This window comes from Cyprinus carpio, chromosome A18, assembly GCF_018340385.1.
Source record: "Cyprinus carpio isolate SPL01 chromosome A18, ASM1834038v1, whole genome shotgun sequence".
Taxonomy (NCBI): Eukaryota; Metazoa; Chordata; class Actinopteri; order Cypriniformes; family Cyprinidae; genus Cyprinus; species Cyprinus carpio.
The window spans coordinates 15,173,582-15,197,106 of NC_056589.1; the positions used below are offsets into that span (position 1 = coordinate 15,173,582).

General features: G+C 35.6%; 1 protein-coding gene and 1 long non-coding RNA gene across 7 annotated transcripts in view; one reads left to right on the top strand and one right to left on the bottom strand.

Moving 5' to 3' along the window:
* LOC109110628 (galactosylgalactosylxylosylprotein 3-beta-glucuronosyltransferase 1-like) overlaps positions 1-18,713 on the bottom strand; it is a 45,454-nt gene extending 26,741 nt beyond the window's left edge. For 3 of the 4 annotated variants that reach the window (XM_042775116.1, XM_042775114.1, XM_042775113.1), the window contains exons 1-2: positions 18,689-18,713; positions 2,281-2,398 (exon numbers count right to left, since the gene is read on the bottom strand). The gene's annotated coding sequence lies outside the window, so the exon portion shown is untranslated. Of the gene's footprint in view, positions 1-1,234; positions 1,346-2,280; positions 2,399-18,688 lie in introns of those variants that run through there. The other variant, XM_042775115.1, reaches the window with a different exon arrangement.
* Positions 1,341-23,260, top strand: LOC109053593. Of its 3 annotated transcripts, none has more exons than XR_006162469.1 (3): positions 1,341-1,585; positions 2,287-2,477; positions 20,062-20,823. It is a non-coding gene; the product is annotated as an uncharacterized LOC109053593 (long non-coding RNA). The 3 variants fall into 3 exon arrangements; XR_006162468.1 differs by lacking the exon at positions 20,062-20,823 and adding an exon at positions 3,547-4,665 and having other exon boundaries at positions 1,346-1,585; XR_006162470.1 differs by lacking the exon at positions 20,062-20,823 and adding an exon at positions 22,599-23,260 and having other exon boundaries at positions 1,447-1,585.
* The last annotated feature ends 265 nt before the right edge of the window (positions 23,261-23,525 follow it).

Below are 23,525 nucleotides of genomic sequence, written 5' to 3' on the forward strand. Positions count from 1 at the left end.
TCAGATGACGCGCGAAATTCAGACGGAGGCCGGGAATTGAAAAGCAGAATGGATGAGATGGAGGAAAGTCCGTACTGGTGTAAGCACGATTACAAGAGCAAGGTATAAACAGAAAAGCACAATATATGTTGGACGTGATCCTAATGTTATGAAGAGAAGCGATTTTAAAACTAAATTGAAATACTTGCCTGCTGAGGCGGTGGATATAGGCTAAGCAACTTACCCTGATTGTAAACAAGCTATTTTGAAAATGAATCCCGCATTTATGTGAGGGATGCGGGATATGTCACTCCTGAAACTCTGTTGCATGTACAGAGTATGTAGCCGTTGGTCCTGTTAGCAGCACGTAAAATAAAACTTTTATTCAAATTCTGAATTAATTGATTATAGCCTAGAAAGCGAGCTAATAGCACTTCCATATAATCATTAAAAAGCGGTCACTCACTTTAATTTATCGTAATCACAGTGTTCCGTCATAATCGATGAATCTCTAAACTGCACATATATCTTATTTACATCGTGTCTGTGTGGAGCGTTTGGCATTGAGTGAATTCTGACGGTCTCATGCTGAATGCCTGAGAGTTGGCAGCCCTGTATATATATATATATATATATATATATATATATATATATATATATTCTATTAATATCTTAATATATTATAATATCTTATATTAACCATTTGCATGGGGGAGCATTATCCGACTCGGCTCCTGCCAACCGCAGACGCAGTTTACAAGCCACTTTTTCTTGCGTTTTTCTGTCAAATTCTTGCCTTTCCCCTCTTTTTCTGCACACGAGAAAAGCTCCTAGTGGTTTCTAGGTTTGACCGATTTGAGCATCCATAAACAACACAAAACATAAGCTTTTTGAGTTTCTGCTAGCGATTTCAATGTAAGAGAAATCACTTCCTGCCCGTCAGCTGCATTTCAAACCAGTCTCCCCTCCAATCCACAATTAAAACGAGGGAACGAATTCTTAATTCGTAGCCATGATTAAACTAAAACTGGAGAACAAATAAATAAATTGTGGGAAGAAATTCTTAATTTGAGGCAACGATATATATTTTCCCTCATGTCTCCTAAATTATAGTACAGTATGTTCAAAACCACAAAAAAAAAAAAAATGATAAAAGTGTAGGAGTTTGCTCCACTGGATATTGCTGACAGTCAATTAACATTTATATCGTAAAACGTCAAATATTAAACGTTTATCTACGGAACCTACACCTTACCTTCACCGTGGCAAATGGCGCGTGACGGGAATTCAAACGGTAAACAGTAAAGCCCGCCTTTCTTTGATTTGATTGGCCATCTCAATCACTTAACGAGCACTCTGGGCCATAAAGAGCTGTGCGTAATGGACTGCAGGGCAGCATTAAGAAAATCAAATTAGTCCTTATTTGGCCAAGGTTTATTATTGCTCGGCTCAGAAACCATATCTCCCAAATAACTGTGTCAACCACAGGAGGTCTGAACAGAAAATATCAAAGAAGAGCATAAACAAAGACGTCTGTCTCGCTCGAATAACGCTGACCAGTGAATCGATGCACCAGCAGTTTTGATGGATGGCGATTGTAATCGAGGTAAAGACAATTGTTTTTACCTTGACACTTTTAATAAAACGTAAATGTAAGAAATGTTGACAATTTTATGTTTTTAAAGTCATCTCCAGGTAATTAATAAAGTATATGAATGATACCGTGCTAATTAACATATCATTTATTACTGTTCAAAAATATAAAACATATTTTCTTCCTTATTCTGTTTAAAAAAATAAAAAAATAAAAAAGTGTTTGTAGTATATAAACAAATCATAAAATTGTCATTAGGAAAATACAGGCAAAAATATTATGGAATACAATTTATTGGTTATTGTCCAGCAGTGAATTTGATTTCTTTGCCAATTAAAAGAGAGAATAAATGTTTTACTAATTATTGTTGTTGTTATTATTATTATTATTATTATTATTATTATTATTATCATGGTCAATTAGATAAAAACAAAGTATTATTACATCCGTGACCTCTGTCCACTTCACTTCTGAAATGATAGCTACACATCTGGGTGTATAGGAGTCGAACATGTTTGTTTATAATGTAGTTGTTGTTGTTGTTTTATTTGGCATGTGAAGCATATTATTATTATTATTATTACTAGTACTTTTAATATTATATTAAAAGCTTCACATACTGAAACAATGGCAATTTGTATCATAAATAAATAAACAGTTATTATTATTCATTATTATTGTTTAGATTATTATTGTTAACTTCTCACCCTCAGTTACAAACGACGGATGGCCACGAGCGTCAGGTCCAGCTGTGACGGCCGCATGCTGGAGGTCATCCACCATGCTGTTGGCTCCCAGAGCATTGCATGCTGCGGTCCAAAGTTCCTAAAACACACAAAAACAGACATCTTTGATGCACAAACTGTAGCTTCTGTCTGTTGATTTCAGAGAAGACAACCACAAGGTATAGTTGATGAGACCATTATTTTGTTGTCTTTCTTCCACCTCCTGTCCAACTGTTACAGTGATGAATGTTTCTTGGTCCCAAATCACAATATAATACCTAGTAGAGCAAATCAGTGCTGATAAATGAATCCTTTTGCATTTGGAGTGGCATTTGTTTGCTCTCACTCTCCTTTAATCTCAGTGGTAATATTTGCAATACAGGAACAGATGAATTAGCTGTCAGGTGCCCTTTGTGCCAAACCTCTTCCTAAGAGAATAATAATTCTGTTATGAAAATATTATCACTGAAACCCCTCCAGACACATATGAAAGCTGGGTATGATGTGCTGTGCCTTGAATCAAGCCTGTCTGTGTGTGTAGGCTGTAGCACAAATGCTGGTTGACTGCAGTATAGCGACAGTGTATTTTTAGGTTCTCTGGAGGCAGAAAAATTGAAGAGAAGAGAGAGAGTTAATTTTTTTCAGAGCAGCATGGCCCCTGTGTGTGTGTGTGTGTGTGTGTGTTTTCTGATATTAAGCAGAAATACAGGGTTAGAAATGCATGTGGTTGAATAACAACAGTATATCTACAAAAAAAAGTTTAAGCAGTTTTTATATCAGTTATTACTAGAAATAGTATAATCAGTCATCATTAAGGTCTTCATATCATCCAGATGGGGTTTATTTTGCAATAATAAAAGGCTGACTGTACATTTTCTCACTTATTACATGACTGCTTGGCAAATAAATAAATAAATGGACATTTGTGAGATGAAGGAGACCATGGAGTGATATGAGACAGTATAAGAGAATAGTTGCCAAGGAAGACAATCTGTTTAGCATCATTATGCAAAAATAATGATAGAAGAATACCACAGTTGACTGATCAGAATCTTGTTTTCCAATTCAGTGAAGGTAGCCTAAATCTAATAACAGAATCAGTCGAATCGAAACTACCAAACAATACAGTAGATGCAGTTTTGAATGTAATTTCAGACATCATTGATCTGTTATTATGTTGTTCTTCACTGTGACTGTCAGGCCATATACGTTTAATGAGTTGATCTTTGCTTATTATCACACTAACAGCACATCAGCCAGTTCACCTCACTGTGGTCCACCCTCTGTTGTCTCAAAATGCAAGATGCTGAGTCTTCATCTCTCAGGTGGCTGTGTGGCACAAGAGCCTTAAATGATGTACTAGGCCTGTTTTACCGAAATAATGCTGCTCCCTGGAAATCACACAGGCAGTCTCTGCACGCACAGACCAGGCACACTCTGTGTGTATATGCTGAGGTTTTAATTCAGGGTTAGTGACCCAAGAAGACAAAAGGACAAGGACAAGCGGACATGTTATCCACTGAATGGCTATGTACTGATCAAAGGAAGTTAAGAAAAAGGCGCCATGAATGGGGAACAAAATAGGGTATAAAAAAATAGTGAAAGGGGGTGCTTAAAGGGAAAGTCTACAAATGAAAATTTCAAAAATTTATTTTCTGTTATCATTTACTCGCCATCATGAAATATTTCTCTCTCTCTCGCTCTCTCTGTCTCTCTCTCCTCTTTTTTTTTTCTTTTTTATCTGTACAATGGAAAGCGAATGTTTGAACTGGTAATCAAATCAATGGTAATCAAAACTGTTTGGTTACGAGCATTCTTAAAAAATCTCTTCTTTTGTGTTTTGCTAAAGAAAGAAAGGTATAGAGGTTGACACAAGGGTGAGTAAATGATGACAGAATTTTTATTTAAGTAAACTATCCCTTTGATCTCCAGAAAATGTTGATTGACAACCTCAGGAGGTCAAACTAAATATCAAAAGGGCTGATTATTTTCTATTCATTTTATATGTGGTTTACAAGCTTTGCAGCCATATTACTTTACCTTGTTGCATTTTCGGCGATAAACCTGATGGTCACACTTTATTTTAAGGTCCAGTTCATTTGATTTACTATATATTTACAATATTGACAAAAAAAAAAGATATCTCTATTTTCTGGAATTTTATCGATAACGATGATTAGACGATATTTTGCTGAGTTTATAATTGTGCTGACATCTTAAGGACTACCGTAGACTGCTGACTCCTAATGTTTTTCATATTCTTCATGTTCTGTGTGTTGGTCAGTTCACAGCAGTGATAGAAAGTAGCTAATCTTTTTCAATGACTTTAAATTGATTTTTACCTTTTATGGGCATTTTTACCTTTATAAAGCCATTTTTTTTCTAAAAGTGTGGATCATCTTTTGAGTCAAATCCTTACATTTTAAAATGTAAATGAAATTAAAACCACCAATAGGTGGCAGCAAGTCACTGTTAATAAGTGAGTCATTGCGATTGAACCAAATCATTTAAAGGGTTGATTCATTCAGGAACTAAACAAGTCATATTGTTTAGAGATGCAAAACAGTGCTGTGGTTCTGTTTGGAATTATTTGTGTCGGCAAAAACAGGCAATATGGTGTCTAAAACTTAAGTCTCTTAATATTAACTTGTTTATTGAACTGTTGTATAAAAACAATATCACATTTGTAATCATGCTGGTTTTTGGCTCTCTTTGTGTGATATTAACTATATGAAATTATATCTATACTGTAGGTATATATATATATATATATATATATATATATATATATATATAAATATAAATACACATACAGTACATGTCAAAAGTTTGGAAACATTACTATTTTTAATGTTTTTGAAAGAAGTCTCTTCTGCTCATCAAGCCTGCATTTATTTGATCAAAAATACAGAAAAAAACAGTAATATTGTGAAATATTATTACAGACTTAAAATAATAGTTTTCTATTTGAATATACTTTAAAAAAAATAATTTATTCCTGTGATGCAAAGCTGAATTTTCAGCATCATTACTCCAGCCTTCAGTGTCACATGTAACATCCAGTCTATCACATGATCATTTAGAAATCATTCTAATATTCTGATTTATTATGAGTGTTGGAAACAGTTCTGCTGTCTAATATATTTGATGAATAAAAGGTTAAAAAGAACTGCATTTATTCAAAATAAAAAAAAATTAATAATATATATTCTAATAATATATTTTCTTTACTATCACTTTTTATCAATTTAACACATCCTTGCTGAATAAAAGTATTTATTTTATTTAAAAAAAAGAAAGAAAAAAAAAATTACTGACCCCAAATTACTGACCAGTAGTGTCTATTGTTATTACAAAATATTTATATTTTAAAAACATAGCTTCTTTTTTTTTTTTTTTTTACTTTTTCTTCATCAAAGTATCCTAAAAAAGTATCACATGTTCTGAAAAAATATTAAGCAGCAGAACTGTTTCCAACTTTGATAATGAAATCATCATATTAGAATGATTTCTAAAGGAGCGTGTGATAATGATCCTAAAAAATTCAGCTTTGCATCACAAAAATAAATGATAATTTAAAGTATAATAAATTTAAAAACAATTATTTTAAATTGTAATAAATATATCACCAATATTATATTTTTTTTTCTGTATTTTTGATCAAATAAATGCAGGCTTGATGAGCAGAAGAGACTTCTTTCAAAAACAAAAATAGTAATGTTTCCAAACTTTTGACCTGTACTGTGTATATATATATGTATATATATATATATATATATATATATATGGGGGCAGTAAATATATATTGAATTTTGTGTTTATTCAAAATGCATTTTAATAGACTAAATCACGCAGTGAAAGAATGCAGTCTAAAAATGCGCACACGCACTAGTCTAACCTACTAGACTTTATCACTTCACGTATGCGTGCACTCTGTTTTGTTTGGTTTTTGTAATATACTGGATAATGTCAAATCACACATCGTTAAAACAACAATTACGATATTAACGCAGACGATATATATAGCACACCCCTAAATGTAATTATACACAAAATGTATATAATGAAATAAAAAAATGTAAAACAAAAATGTAAAAAAATAACAAAATGTAGGATTAAAAGAAAGAGGGATACCCATTTAGTTTGAATTGAGCTGTGACTAGAGAAAGGCTAGCAAATGTTAGCAAAAAAAGGAAATTTAATTTATTATTATTGTTTTTTTTTTTTTAAAGTTATGCTGCAAATAATGTCCATATAATGTCACTTCTTGGGTGTTGCAATCTTTAGGAATTTTTTGTAATGGGGTGGAAATCTAAAAATATATGATCATTATGCATTCTGTTATTAAAAGTAGTTAATCATTAAAAATAATTTTACTATTTTATTTTACATTTAATATAATGTTAGATCAAAGGATTATGGTATAACAAAAATGTTTATGGATTTAACTGTTAGATACAGCTAAAGGGTAAAGACCTCTGAGGTGGGACCAGGAAAAATGGGAGGAGGCTAAGAGGAGCAATACAAAAATAAAAATAACTACATTTTATGTTAGGTTGATTTTATGTCAGGTAATACTTAAAACTATGTGGTATTTGCACCTACAAAATGCTTTAAAAGTCGTATTTGTAGAAAGTGCCAGAAGAACAAGTTTAGAATGCCAAATAACACAGTTGGAATCACACACTTCATAATCATTCCCTGTATGACAGGGTGGCCTTGACTATGTTAAGCAGCAACCCACACTTAACCAGCTGTAAATGGAACGCCTGCAGGTCGATTGTGATGAGAACCTGCTAAAATAGTTGTGGTCTCTCAGAGGTGCTAGAGTCACTCACCTCAGTCAACCTCCCGCTAGGTTTGTAAGCAGAAAAGCTGGCGCAGTGTCCATCACTTACAAGAGGATTTGGAGTTACATGGCCCGGGGATTTTTAATCTCAGTAATGAAAGATGGAGTTGATAAAGCATCTTTTCATGAATGCTGATATTTCTGCTGCGTCTGCTCTGAACAAGCTAATTGGAATGCACTCCCAGACCTGAGAGCATGGAATACAGCACAACGTATTAAAGCCACGTTCAGCTCATTTTCTGTCCCTGCTTATATATTCACTAATTTCCTGACCGCTGCCCCCCGCTTTGTACGTGTCCCAATAATGACTTAGAACGCTGCTAAGAAAGGTGGCCTGACAGGTCATTATTGATATTCACAAAGCCCATTTACCTGATGATCTCAGCAAAGATGAAGACTAAAAAGTGCAAGCTTGACACCAGTAGTAATGGTCCTCCAAATGAACAGATGAATGTCTCCAGTGTTTTTCATAGTTAAAGGCGGTTTTGTATTATCTATCTATCTGTTTATCATGGTCTATAGTCGTGCAGTCTCTCTGTCTATTTAATCAGATCTGTCTAATCAGTCACTGGCATTGAGAGGTTTGAGTATATAGTTATGTCTATATGTTTTCTACAAGTTGTCTATGAAGTTCTTAAACATTTAATCATAATTCTTGGACATAGTGAACAGCTCCATCATGGCCCCATGGCGCTATGTACACAGATTAACATCTCTGCATTTGTATGCATCAGCTCTATACTTTGTTTCACTCAGTGTTGTTAAATAACCTAATCAGCCAGAAGGAGATGGAGGAAATGCAATTCCCACTTTGATTTAGAGGGGAGTGTTTTTTCAGTAAGGGTAAGTGAAGTAGGTCTAAGTCATTTGCACAGAGATAGATGTGATTGATGGTGAGAGTCCTGTCTTCAGCGTACTAGCTCAGCACTGACTAGAGATACAAAGGCTAGCCTGAGGCTGGCCATGTCACACTGAAAACCAGCACCAAGACCTGTCCTCCTTCCACCATTCCATTTATTTTCAGTTTGCAGATCGTAATCTGAAGGGCCAGCCACAAAATTCAGACTGAGGCTAGAGATAGCAGCAACTGGAATTGGTGCCCAGACTGATGTGGATTAGTTACGATGGCTCTTGTGTTGATCTGAGATATTTATGAAGACTCTGAGCCATATTAAACAACATCGTGTTTATTAAATCCTTTTAAATGTATTTTGTATTATGTATTATGTTTCTGACAGAACAAGAAACTGTCTTCACATACAACATTGCCAAGAAAGAAAGAAAAAAATTATTTGTTGCCATATAGCAGATTTTCTTTTATGTCTTCTAATTAGACTTCAGTAACATAAAAACCTGTTTAAATCTGCTTGCTTTTCACATGAGACTTTTGGAAAGCTTGTTTGGTCCAAAATGCAGATCAAAGTCTAATGCGCAACTTGTCTCATGTTCCCAATTTTTTTTTACTGAATTTCAGAAATCTTTGTTCCATTTTTAGAGGCTTTGATAAAGCGCAGTCATTTATAAATAATGAAATATACATTTACCATTGATTTAAATTGACTGTTAAAGTGAATGTAATAAAGCATGTGCAGTAATACAGCATTACACATGTTTTTCATTATAGTGGACACTGGCTCTAATGCTGTAAATAGCATCAATATCAATACACACATACTGTAGCTTAACTTTTGAAGACTGAAGATTCCTACAAACATGAACCCTGTTATGCTTTTGTTAGCAAATACAGCTGTATGATGCCTCATACTTCATGCCGTGGGATGTATATGATCATACTAATGACCAAATTATTTTATTCATCACATGGACAAAAGGTCATTGAAACACAACCCCAAATATTTCTCCCTAATAAGAGACTTTCAGCTGAATGGAGCTGTTGTGTGGATGCTGATAATAGACTTCCAGCATTGGTCTTCAGTTTACTGATCACAGCATTTTTAGTTGCTAACTCAAAAGTTAATCAAACTGGGAGAAAGCAGTGAGTGGAGGCCGTCTAATGAGGTAAATGTTGAGGAATTCTCACTCTTGGGACTTTTCTGAGTCACAGCTTCCAATAATATACATGGACATGCTGGAAAAAGAAATTCAGAATTATGAATTAGATCTTTGCTAATTAAACCATAGGGAAATCACCTGGGGTTGAAAAGATTTTTTACCCCCCAGATGGAAACTAATTGATGTGGGTTTTAATAAGGAGTGGGCAGACCGGTGTATGTTCCTATATAAAACTAGACCAGGTGTAACATTATATTTTTGTTAGCACCATTCAGTAATACATAAACTGAAGACCCATAGAACAAATTAAGTCATACAGATTTTTAACAACATGAGGGTGATTTTTTTCATTTTTGGGTGAACTATTCCTTTTACATTCCTGTTCCTTTCTGAAGCTGCATATTTTAGAATTCTTAATGCTAAATTCATAGATTATCTTGAACACACAAGTGTTCATTATATAAGGATAGCTGGTCTGTTTTTGTAATGGTTAAAGTCATTTAAGAACTGCACACTTTTTTTTTTCCTTGAACAGCATTATGAATCTCTTATCATCCAAGATACTGTAAGTTACATGACCTTTGAAAGACAGACAGGAGGTTCACACTCTCTGAAGGTCAGTTAGATGTTTAAGGTCTTTTCTCTGCTAGTCTCTTTCTTTTTGAGCAATATGGGATTAAAAAAATTATGTGCTAATATAAAATTTAATTAAGTAGCCTATAAAATTGCAAAATAAATCTATCAGTACTTTTTTACTTAAGTAAATAAAAAATTGAGTACTTTTGTACTTTCACTCGAGTAAAATTGAAAAAGGAGTACTTTTACTGGAGTAATTTTATTATACGTATCTGTACTTTTACTCAAGTACTTGATCTGTGTACTTCGTCCACCACTGGAGAGAAGACTACAATGCCAGCTGTAAGTATGTTTACATATGTAAAGGATTTGCACTGATGATTCAAACGTGAGTTTTGAGCAGTGTAGAGCAGCGGTTCTCAATTCCAGTCCCGGCACATCCCTGCTCTGCACATTTTGTATGTTTCTCTTATCGCTTCAGACGTTTATTTTATTCGAATGTAAGTGCCCTGCGAAGTGGACATCACAGGATATTCCGCCATGATTCTAGTTCGAAGCGAATGTATAATTTCCATTCAAAGTGCATTGAAGTGAGCGAGACATGAATTTAAATTGTATTTATTTACAGAGGTATATGATGTCACACTTGTCCGTGTGTGAAGACGTTGCACAGCGCAAATCCATGAATGAATCTTCCGAAGTGAGGTAAACTTCAACAGATTTCCCCTGATCAGGGAGTAGGGAGCAATGAACACTGTGTAGGGACCATGTCAATGGGAACACAGTTCATGCACGGAGCTCACTTCTAACGAGATGATTATCTGAATCAGTTGTGTTAACAAAGACAGACATGCAAAATATGAAGAACTGGGTGGGCGCGAGGACTGGAATTGAGAACCGCTGGTGCAAATGCAGACCTGGTTTTATGTTTACGCTGCGCGATGCAACTTAATGTGTAAAAACACAGTATAAGTCATTATAATCCATAATTATGTTCCCACAGTATGCAACAAATGGCTCGTTTGTAATGGGTTTCATTGTTTATGTCTTGTAGTGCCGGTGTTCTGCCCGCGAAGTGCTTCATAGTAGGGCAAGCGGCGTAACATTTCCGTCACACAATTTTGGCATTCAGCCAATCATAATGCTCTGGATAGCTGGCCAGTCAGAGCACACCTCACATTTCAGAATGATGAGCTTTGTAAAAAACTACGCGTTTCAGAAAAGCAGGGGAATTGAGGAGAAACAATAATGTACAATATGTGGAAAATGTGTTTTTTTAACCTTAAACCACATAAACACATTGCATTTAAATGCCTCCTTGCTGAATAAACGTAGTAAAGTCTTACAGATCCCAACCTTTTGCAAGGTTGATTATGTTGTGGCACAACAATAAACTAATAGTTATGACACATGGGTAAATAACAAATTCATTCACCAAGATAAGGAGAGGTAGGAACACATTTCCCGATGTTCTCCATTTGTCAATATCAACCACTGGAACTGCGACACCTTACCACACCAATTAAAATAATTTACACTGCAACACATGAAATGGTGCCCTATGCAATTTTCTATGCAAACATCAATAAAGCTCTGTTGCTCTCTTAATGGCATAATTACTCAGACTGGTGATGTGAGTGATTCTGTCCTTTAGCTTGCTATCACATGCTCTGTACCATAGGTGTGCCACCACAAGCCACAATAATATGTTGATTTACACTGATGCCTCGCTTGACATTAAGGTAATTAAAGTATACAGCCGTTAGCACCATCTCTGTGGAACTCACTAAAACATGGATGGCAATACTAACTAGAGAACATGGATTAATATGAGCACATGACAAATGTATGACAAAATATGCTTATGAATAGAGATATTCTCTGAATGGATATACATGGACTATGATGCCATTCCTTTCTGTGGCCAGGAATGCCAGAAAACATAACCACTGCTTAAAGGATCTGTGAGATTAATAGACAGAAATCTTGTTTACTGGCTTATGGCTTTAGAATGGCCCTTTCTAAGTGAAGCATCCAGCCATAAAAAACCCTCCTTTATACTCTTGGACATTATTTTGCACTGCTGCATATGTACTATTAGAACAAAGACGGTCTCTGATGGAGGCATGCCAGCATTGCCCCCACCAGGGACTGCAGATCCATTTGACTAGAACTCACTGCATTATTTTCCACATCATTACATCCCATAAAAACCGGCCATCACATCCTTGAAGTAAATATGGAAGTAAAACTGTCATTGTGTTACTTACAGCATGATTTCTTTGAAATATGTCAGTTGGAAAGCACTGCAGACAGCAAAATGAGAATATGCAGTTATAAAACAAATGTAATATTACACAAGTCAGACGGTTGTTCCTGAACGAATGAGTGATATAATGACTTGTTTCGTTCCTGAATGAATCTGTTTTTGAAAAAATCGGTTGAGTGAGTGATTCAATGACTAATTTATAAAGACAGTCACTTTTGTTACTGAACAAATTAACGCTTTTTAAACAAATTGATGTAGTGAATGATTCAAAGACTCTTTTATAAAGACAGGCTGCATTTGAATATGCATGCTTCTCTATACCATCCAGTGTGTGAAAAGTGTATATGTCAAAATTCACAATATTCAACAGTATGCGAAACCCTAGTGACCGACTACTTCCTGACAATGCACACTTTACTATAACGATTTATGAACAGCAGTGAAGTGGCAATGACAACATGACATATGTAATAGGTCTGGATTGCATTCATGCCATGCACATTCATTATATGTATTTAGAACATGTATTCTAATGGTTGTGAAGTAAGTATACAAAAAAGTACCTACTCAGAGTATGTGATTTTGGATGCAGCTATAGTCACTTTTGTTACTTCATGAATCAGCGAATCAGTGGCTTAGTTAATACAGGATGTGCTGTATGTTCTTAGGTTGTTCAGTGTGGCTCTACGCTAGCGGTTATGTCCTTGAATAAAGAAATGTAATACAGCAGACATTCCTTCTGACCTGAAAGGATTTCTCATCTCATCTAACATTTTCTGGCATTTTACAGACAGAAATACACAGAGTGCTTACTCCAAAGTCACATTTTAATGAACTCAGCGGCAGATTAATATGACAGAAGGAAAGAACTGCTGACACAAGGGGATGTTTTGTATCGGAAACAGCCGAGGTGCGGTGTCAGTGATTCAGAGCACAAGGAGTGACTTTGCAGTGAAACATGACACCTGACTGGCTTCTTAACCCACTGTAGCAGCACTACCAGTGTCATCATGGCATTTGAACAAGCAGAGAGTGTAGATAAGAGACTGGATACTAAGCCAGAGTGAGACAGAAACAGGTGCAGAGAAGAAACAGCATTGCGATATAAATAAATGGACACAGGTCTGTTCTGATAGGGTTAGGAAAGCAGGGAAAACATGTAGTACTAATAGTACAAACCAACTAAACTAATCAAAGAGACTTTTAAAAGCTTATTCAGTAGGTCCTATTTCACATTAATAATTTTGCTTTGTTGAGTATGGCTGAGTAAATTTTCCCCAACTGATTGTGATCGTAATTTTAATGATCCCAATAGGTATTCTTATTATAAGATTTTACTGTGAGTGCGATTTGTACAGCGCTTCCCGTCATCCATGTCACTTTGTTCTGCCGAAAGAATAGTTTGGGTTTAAATAATGTTAGAATGTTCCCTGTATCTGTGCATCCTGTGCCATTTTCAGCACTCACCTCTGATGAATCTTCAGCGACACAGTAAAATAAATTATATCTTGCCTGAAGTGTGAATGTGAATTTACCATCTGTATTGAATGTGATTCTGTAAGAAGCACTGTGTCTACCACATACAATTGCAATGGCGATTGGGAAAAATTTAAATCTTATGAATCGTAATCAGGAAATCAGTGTTCATTCCCAGGCCTACGTTTAGTCTATGCATGATAATACTAATAAATGCTCCACTTGATGCCCATTTTAAAATCTACATTTTATTTTTTTCATTTTACTTTTACATATGCAATTCTGAATTGATTAAATTCCATTACAGATAATGTCTTTATTATATATGTTTGAATACTTGGAAAAGAACAAACATTAATGCTGGTGCTTATATCATTAACAGCCAAGGGGAAACATGTAACATTTAACCAAAACATTGAACTATAAAAGTAGTGTAAAACACAAGCTCAAACAAATCTCTATAGCAATACTGCAGACTGAGTGGAAGTGAGTGGGCATTCAGCTACTGAGTAAAGCAATGCATTAAGTAGACTTTATCGAATTGTGGAGGTCAAAGATGCCATGAAGTTGGCTGTAATGAGCTTTATATTCACTCAAAGGTCTTAAATTCATTTCTGGTGTATTTCTGAGGGCTGTAAGAGGATCCTTTGATTGCCTACATCAAATACTTGTATACACAAATGAGTTAGTTCTTTGTTTATCTATACATGGTGTCAAAATATCTCTGCTATTTTGAATCTTCTGTTTATTCTGTTCATGTTTATTCTTAAGGATACAGTGTCTCCTCTGCTGAGTAAAGCTACTGTATGATGATCTCCAGTATCTTTCTGGGCTGAGATGAGATGGACGCTTGCACGAACAGATAGTGTAAATCTGCCTTGAGGGTCTTGTAGAACAGAACAGCTTAAGTCCAGCAAAGCACACTCATTATGGCAAATAATGGCCCACACTTCAAGCTTCAGTCTAGTCTGCCATTCATATGACTCTAGTTCTTATATTGCTGATCTACACAGCCACCCACAAAGGCAAAGAGGTTAATACTTCTCTCACTTGTAATGCTGTCGTTTCAGACTGTTTGATTTGGGAACCTGATAAAATACATGAAACTGAGCTGAATTCATTTCCAAGAGCCGAGGGACAGATTGAATTGAAAAGATTGATTGCTCTTGCGCTGCATGAGATTAAAATTCATCCCTGACTTAGCTGTGTTCCATTTTTTTGAAGTTCCAATAAAAATTCCTTAAGCTCACTTGTGAATTAACATGTTAGTGCTGCCGATTTTGTGCACATCTACAGGGATATTATACAACACTGGGACTAGTTAAACATTAGTGAAAGAATAGTTTGCCAAAACTGAATGCCGTCATTTGAAGGCGAGTAAATTATATCATTTTAATTTTGGCGTAACTATCACTTTAACCGAAGGCTATTTTACACATTCATAAATCTTGCATGCTATATACTGTGCAGATTGTGGGCATTATACAGCTTATATAACAGTTTTTTTTTTTCTATCATTTTTTGCTCTTACCGGAAAACAGAACTACCATATCACATTAGGGAGGACCACTATCGTGTACTGCCTCAGGGCTTCCAACTGCTAAAAAGATGAGCATCTTGCAAACCCCCACAGAGGATTGTGGGAATCTGGATTTATATTTTTCAGCAGTGAAGGTTCTTGTCCTCCCTAATATTGTGTGTTCATTTCTTCCTGTGCAGTTATTTTATTAATGATACATTAATAAATAATTGATCTTACCTTTTCCCAAACCGCCAATCGCACTTCACACATATTTATCACGCATTAATTTCTAGCATATAAGACGTGTTGAGTTTGTGTTGCTATTTGCATAGCTTAGCAGCTGTGAACAGGCTAGGAGCATGTAAACGGCATATGGCAAGTACTCGCGATAAACGCTCCACACTGGAAATGCTCTACAATGATGGGATTACTCCAAAGATCAAAAAGAGGCACACAGAAAAGAGAAAAAGATTAAGTCTGGATTTACTACACATGCTTTGGCTCATTTGCTTGCATTACTCGCAGCCATACCGATGCTAAAATCATGTCACATAAACAAGCCACAATGCTATGGGTTTGTCTCAGTCTCTGTGTGGGACATTCACGGATTTAATTGTGAGTTTGACTCAATTGCGAACTTATCAGTCGCGCTCCCGCACAGCTGTAAGTAGACTCTTTGGAGTATCGCAGCAGCTATAATTGAACACATGCAAGATATGAGGATTTTCTGATGATATCAGTTCAGTCTCAGGCGCAAAGGTTACATCCTGTTTGAAAAGTGGGCGTATCCTATTGATTTCTTAATGAGCAGATAAAGTATAGCCTATTAATAGAGCTTGTTCTGGGTCTACAGTGGAATGTTTTGCGGATGTGTGCCACTCCTCATCGTGGCTGAGAGAGAGGAGCAGAAATTGTTATTCTTTATAAAACTTTAAGGCTCCACAGAAAGCGTTAAGAAATGAATTACTATTCCAAATTGTGAGAGGATTTTAACAGTCAAGGCTGCTGAGGCGCATGGATGTCAAATCAAATGCCAAGTTGTGTATATAATACAGAAGCCTTCTGGAAAACAAGCTAGTTTCTTTTCTTAACATACTGCTCTGAGCGTGGACATGGATGGGCTTTAGTGTTTTCCCTTAGAAATATAAATTATCCATGTGTCGGGGTTGCTAGGCTTTCTAGGCCTGCTCATATCTGCCTAAAAGTGAGAAAACCATTGGGGTGATAAACCTTTTTGCTTTCAAGAAGACAGATGGTCAGATCAAATAACTAAAATATTGATTCCCCCCCATTTCATTTACTTGAATTATTTTGTTGTTGCTTTTTTCTTTTGAGCTCAAGTGAATATCTATCTATCTATCTATCTATCTATCTATCTATCTATCTATCTATCTATCTATCTATCTATCTACTGCATATATTTAGAACATTTCTAACTGATCTTAGGCAGTTTCTAACTGACTTGTAATGACAATCATAAAAGGACCTTTTAGTGAGTTTTGTAGCTGTAATTTAATGGAACTCATTTTTAAATACTCAGCAAGAAGTGCAATACTGTCTTTACATCTTAAAAGCAAAGAAATCGGTTTTATTGTGCATTAGTGTAATTACAGATAGTTACATAGGTTGACCTAATTAGCCAAGCAATTTCAAAGTCATTTCTGTATACATATCTTTTAGCTTGCATCTATGGCAAATATATATATATAATATATTTCTAACCCTTATAAGATGTGGTAGGGTTGTACAGAATGCAAAGGTAGGGGGAGGCACAACAGCTGCTAGACCTCTGTTGTTAATTAACTTCAAGAACTGCTGATCAGCCCGGGTCTCTCTTAAGCCACACTCTCTCTGCAGGGGCAGGATGTGCCACTGAAACACTGCTGTGCTGGAAAGGACAGTCTTTCCATTCAATTCATCACATCCAGCCTCCTGGTGCTTTCAGACCATGTTTGTGCACCTTTGTATGTTGGAGTGTGTTTGTGACAGCCATTGTGCTGCTATCTAAAGCTGCAGGACTCCCTTGACACTTATTTAGCAGAGTCTGAGTAATGTTCACTAGCAGATGGGAGATACATGACGGCTGGACTCCCGGATTGATCTGAGACTGCTGATTGGCCATCAGTCTCTTTAGTAAATGGGACTAATTTAGTTTGAGTTCAGGATTGTTTTTGTTTCTGCAGTTTTCGCTTTTCAATTGTTTACCAACCATATATATCAGGACAATTTTATGTCATTCTGTGACGTCTGTCCTGCATCACCAAGACATGAAACATTTTCACCTCATTTTGGAGCCTTCCATTATAGCCTTGGCAATCTTTGGTTATTATTGTGGTTTGAATTACACGAAAATATGGAAGACCATTTTCACCTAAGAGTTAAAAAAGAATTTCAAGTATATTTTTCACTTTTCTCACCATAACGACTTTCTCATAATTACCTTTTTTATTATTCACTTTGAAATGGACACGGGCATCCATACAAAACATGTTTGTTTGTTATGTTGTCTTTATTAGTATAATAATAATAATTACATCCAGTAATTGCTTCCTATACAGAGAACAGATTTAAATAATTATTAAAGGATGGAATTTTCATTAGTTGTTTAATTAACATTTTAAAGTTTAGCCCAGGGAAAGTGATGAAATCTTCAGAAATGAGTTAAACAAAGCATCAGAGTGACATTTAAAAAAAAAAAAAAATGTTACATTTAAAGGTTATTATTATTTGAAATAAAATTATCCTATGAACTGCACACAATATAACAAGGAACATTCATTAAGACTGGAAATATGGTTCATTTTGAATTCATGTTATCTTTCTAACAAAAAAAAAAAAACAGAACAGCCTGTCTCTTTCAAAGCTGGACCTGTGTGTTTCTTTGTAGCACAAATTTGTCTTCATCCAATCAGATATGTGTACTGGTTTTATCACTACAATTGATTTCTGATTCAAGCAGCCCACATCCACATACAGAATAATTCATCCATGTAGCCTCTCTGGCTCTCCCTGTTCCTCATCTCAGATTGCATTAATTCATTCTGGTTTCCAAATCATTTGTGACTTTCACCTTTTATTTGCCCCTAGACCCAGGCAAGCACAGTCAGGTAATAGCAGGCCTAAGATATTTTGCACCAGCAGCATGAAGCCCAGGCCTCACAGATTGTTGAAATCAAATGATGTGTGGTCTCTCCCTGAATCTATTGAGTTTCTAAACCCGTTCTCACACTGAAACTGGAAATCTTCAGAGAGCTGGCAACCTTAGCAAATGCTGAACCTACACACAACCTTGTCGTACATTTGTTTCAGTTATTTATTGTGGTAGTTTGACAAACTATGCACTCACTCACATAGACACTAACCGAATCCCTAACATGCTGGAGTCCCGCTCTAGGCATGACATTGCTGGCAATGCCCCAGTTCCTTCAGTTCACGTATAGCCGGTTTCAATTTAGTCTTGAGCCATTTCAGATACGAGAACTCAAGGCAAGAAAGATCTGTTTTCGTTCATTTCATTCTGTTATGCTGATAATTAAAGTAATGGCCAATAATGTTTGATGAAGCATTTCATTTGCTCTAATAAAGTCTTCCCTGCATTTTCTTTTTCACCAAGTAAGCACAAAAGCCCATAATGACTGTAATTGCACAGGCAGAACTGAGGCTCAGAGCAGCTGAGGATACTCACGAGTAATAGTGTGCCCTTTCTCCCACGGCTAAAGCGGACACTTCAGTAATCCCCAGACTCAATAATCCTCGTGGACCGGGGGTCGAGAGTGTGTAAACGGAGGATGAGGAAGTGTTTCTCAGATTGCCAGGGGATGTCAGGGGCTCTGAGAGGCAGCTTCTGGCATCCTGACCACGTGGGCAGTCACGTCCTCAGCAGGCGGCTGTGGAGACAAGAGGGGTCATCTGTGAGAGAGAGAGAATGGCTCATTCTCATCTTCAGACAAAGGCAGGCATTGAGAACCAGGGGACAAGGGGAGCACAGGGTTGAAGTAGGCGTCATTCATTACTAGAGCTAATTTATGGTGGGAAATATGAATAAAAATAAATGTGGACTGTAAGTTGTGCGTTCACACTGCACCCGGACTGATTTGTAATTAACATCAGAAGTTTTTCTGGTGATTTAAGTCAGTTCTCTTTATTCAGAAAGTGTAATCACATCAGAGGTTAACTGTATAAATGTTAGAATGAAAAAAGTTAAAATCCATTCTTACTGAAGCACATTTTCAAAAATGTTTTTTTTCTTAATTGGTTATCAATCCACTTGCAAATTTTGTTTGGATTAGTGTTGCTTTTCAACATACAAACAGTGAAACCAATTTAAGTCAGATATGCCCAAAATCCCACATGTCTGATATTTCATGTTTGCATGATGCTGACAGGCTGAAAGCTGCTGCTATTTTCATTGTTTTGTTAAAACATTTGTAACATTCGTAGTCTACTGGTTTTATACACAATATACACACACAATTTTCCAGAAGTATTTTTCCCAATAAATATATACAAATAAAAATATAAAAAAATATATGTGAAATAAGCCACGAACGAAACAATCTAGCTATATATACTATAGTTTATAAGTTTAGATTTTTTATACATACAGGATATGTTTAAGACAAGTTTGTACAAATGTGCCTTCAAATTTCATGCATCTTCTCTGCAAAGATATTTAACAAGTGAATTTGTTTTACATTTACACCATATGGAACATTTCATGTGTGACACTTTTGGAAAATGCAACTATTCTTTACATCGCTAGCAAAGAAAATGTTAGTTGAATCATGTTGTAGTTAAGTTTTTGAGTTGACTAGTTAAAAAAAAAGATTCTGAAGGTTCTGAAAAAAAAGCATAACACGAGTACTGCATTCTTAGCAGCTCATCCCAGAAGACTGTTAAATCAGTGTCCTGAGAGTCACTTCTTGTGTGCTCATGTGCTGACACTGAGAGATATACAGCTGGATGTGACCTCTGACAGATGAGGGGATTAGTATTGATCAAGTGTGCAAGCCCACTGACACGGGGGATGAATCAACAGTCCATTGCTTTCTGTTGCAGTGTATTCATACAGCCCCCACTTCACCCTGCAGTCAACGCTACTTACCACATCAACCGCATCATAAATCCAGTGGGAAAGGAGCTTGACATTGTGTTTGTGGGTAAGAAATGTCAACCTTAATCTCAATGATGCTCTGTAGCTCTCGGACCACTGCACACATCTGCATGTCGGAAATGTACAGGCCTTATACAATCAGTGTTTGTCTCCATGGAAACTATTTAGTACCTATGGCTAGCAGAGAGGGAATATGTGGAGGATGTCTGGGGGAGGGGAGAAAAGGGTACTACCTCTGGTTCAAAACTTACTTGAAAAAATGATTTGAATGCATGTCAGTGTGTACTTCACAGTGTAATTCTAAATAAATATTTGAAATGTTGCAGTTAAACACTGCGGTGATCCAGTCTGACATCAAGTTCTGTTACATCAAATCATGAGTCAGTTATCTCTAGAGATGTTTCCCTCAAATATTTCTGTCAACAGACACGTTTGGAATGCTGATTTCAAAATTGCATGTTGCGTGCGTTTACACTGTAGAAGAAAAATGCAAGAACGCACTACAGACAATAGAACGTCTGCTAAATGTTTGATGTGTGTGGTTAAGTGATGCTGTTGATAATGGCTGGGTCCACGTGTGCAAGAAGACATCTGTCATTTACAGGAAAATTGGTAGGTTTTTGTACTGAAAAAGAATTCATCACCCATCTTAGTCTCATGTTATGATTAATTCAGGCAAACCCACATGAAGTAAATGCCTCTTTATTCTGTAGTCAGTAGTAGCCCACATCAATAATTTACTCCTGGCTAAGTTTCGAACTTGTTTCTATAAAGGTTTGGATGTGACTATAAAAAAAAAAAAAAAAAGAAGAAGTAGAAACTGAACTGTGAAATTGCAGTGAAACCTTACACACATACTTGAAGCTTTGTAACTAATTGCTTAGTCTGATATAGAAATACTTAAAATATAATTTTATATTGATATTTGATATTTTTTTTTATTTATATTGTAAAGTTTTAATATAAATAAATATAATTCAAATTTATAATTTACAATTTTTTTTAACAAAGGTTTAAATTGATCAAAAGTCTTAGTAAAAACATTTATAATGTCACAATATATTTCTGTTTCAAATAAATGCTGTTTATATTTCATCAGCTTTCTGTTAACAAAAGAATCCTGAAAAAAAACTTTCACAATTTTCACAACAATATTAAGCAGCACAACTAATTTCAACATTAATAATTATAAGAAATGTTTCTTAAGCACCAAATCAGCATATTAGAATGATTCTGAAGGATCGTGTCACTCTGAAGACTAGAGGAATGGCTGCTGAAAATCCATATATGAAAATTTAACATTTTAAAAAACATAAAAAAAAAAAAAATAGAAAACAGATATTTGAAATTGTAATATTTCACAATATTTATCTACTCTATTTGTGATGCAACTTTGGTGAGCATAATATAAATATATATATATATATATATATATATATATATATATATATATATATATATATATATTAAAAGTACTAAAACCCAAACTTTTGAACGGCATGTTAAATTATTTTACATCATATAACATAACTGCAAAAGCTAAGGATGTTGATCCAAGACTAAAGAATGTGGTGGCATGCTGTCAGGTGATTACAAGCAATAATGAAGTAAAGCATATACATGTATAAGTATACAGGAATGAGAACAAATTATGTTTAAAATAGTTTCAAATGCAGGATTATCATGCCTTAATTACTGCATTTTCCCCATCATTAGGATTTCTGAACAAGTCGAGAAGCTACAGTATTAATAATAACTGTGATGCTCATCATCAATATGTTTTTGGATGTATTGTGTAGTTTGTTAAATAAATGAAAACAATGACAACTGACATTCATTTTGAAAGCAAGAAGAACTGTCAAGTTAGCGTGGACTCATTCAATGAATACAGTAGCATAAAACTAGTTTGAATTAGTTTCAGCATGTCACTATGCTTTGTTCCAGAGTTGCGGAAACATGAAGCATCTTTGCATCCTCTAGCTGGTGGGATTGACTGGCTAAATCACTAAATCTAAACCAGTAGTCATGTTACTACTTTCTATTTTTCACAAAGCTATGAAACAGTGGAATGAAATGGACAACTACCCAAGAGGACTATCAAACACTCAGGCTGCTCACAGAAGTATATTTTGTTTAGAGATGGCATTTGATTGCTCAGATGTCGAGGAGCTTTCCCTTATGCACTGTGTGAAACTGAAACCTCGTAGACATGTGATTAAATGTTGTTGAGTACCACCTGAAGAGATGTTCAATACTCGATGGAGTTACAGTGGAAATATAAAGGACACAGGTGTCCAAACTGCGAAAGAATCCATAGATGCTTCACTGCTAGATTCAAGAGGTCTGACTGGTAATACAAATGCTAAAATGTCAGACCGTCTTGTGTTCTTAACCCCTACATATAACCTAACCCACAGCCAGGGGACCCGTCTAGGGTTAAATCCCTCAGCCCAAAGCTGAAACTTTCTCTTTGCTTCCTTAGAAGGAAAACCCCCTTTGGATCGTCCTGCAGAGAAAGAGAGAGAGGTCCACTAAAGCCTGCCAGCTGCAAGCATGCTGATAACAGCTAGATCTGGATTTAAACATTATCCTTGGTCAGTCTATGACTTCTGGCACACCTGTGACTGAACTGCACTCAATCGTCTGGTACAAGGGTTTCCACAGGAATGGCTCACGTTAAGCCAGTGGAATAGAATGGTTGCATTGGTCCTGTGTAAACAGATATGCTGATACATGCAGGATGTTAGCCAGGTAATAAAGGTGGACATGAAAAGCAGGTTATCACCAAAACCTTCTCAAGGACTTTTAGAAGGACAGACTGATCTAAGCCTGTACAGCATGTACAATTAACTGCGAAGCCCCAAAGCTGAAAAATAAGACCTTTTTGCTGAGTAAATGGGTTTTTTTTGTTTGTTTTTTTTGAATACACCATTTACCATCCATTATTTATTTTTAAAAATCTCAAAAGGAGTTTGTGTGTGTGTGTGTGTGTGTGTGTGTGTGTGTGTAGCAGTAAAATGTCATACAGATTTAGGTGAGTTGATTCCAGAATTTTAAATTTTTGGGCGAACTGTCCTTTTTAAGTATAAAGTTGGTCTCCGATGCTTCTCCTAAAATGCCTTAGGAGAATAAAAATTAAAAGAAATTTTGACACTGTATAAGAGCATAGGTCTGTAAAATTGTAAACACCTTGGCATAATGAGAATGAGAAGCAGTGTTATTTTAGAATCATTGATATTCAGTCTAATTCAATTCTAAAGACTTTATTTGTCCTTGAGGGGCAATTTGCAAGTTTATGTAGAGTAACATATATATGTAAAAAAAAAACATAATATACACTATGTACATAGATACAAGCAGTTACCTGTAAACGGTCCAAAAGCAAGACATAAACAATACTATTATAATA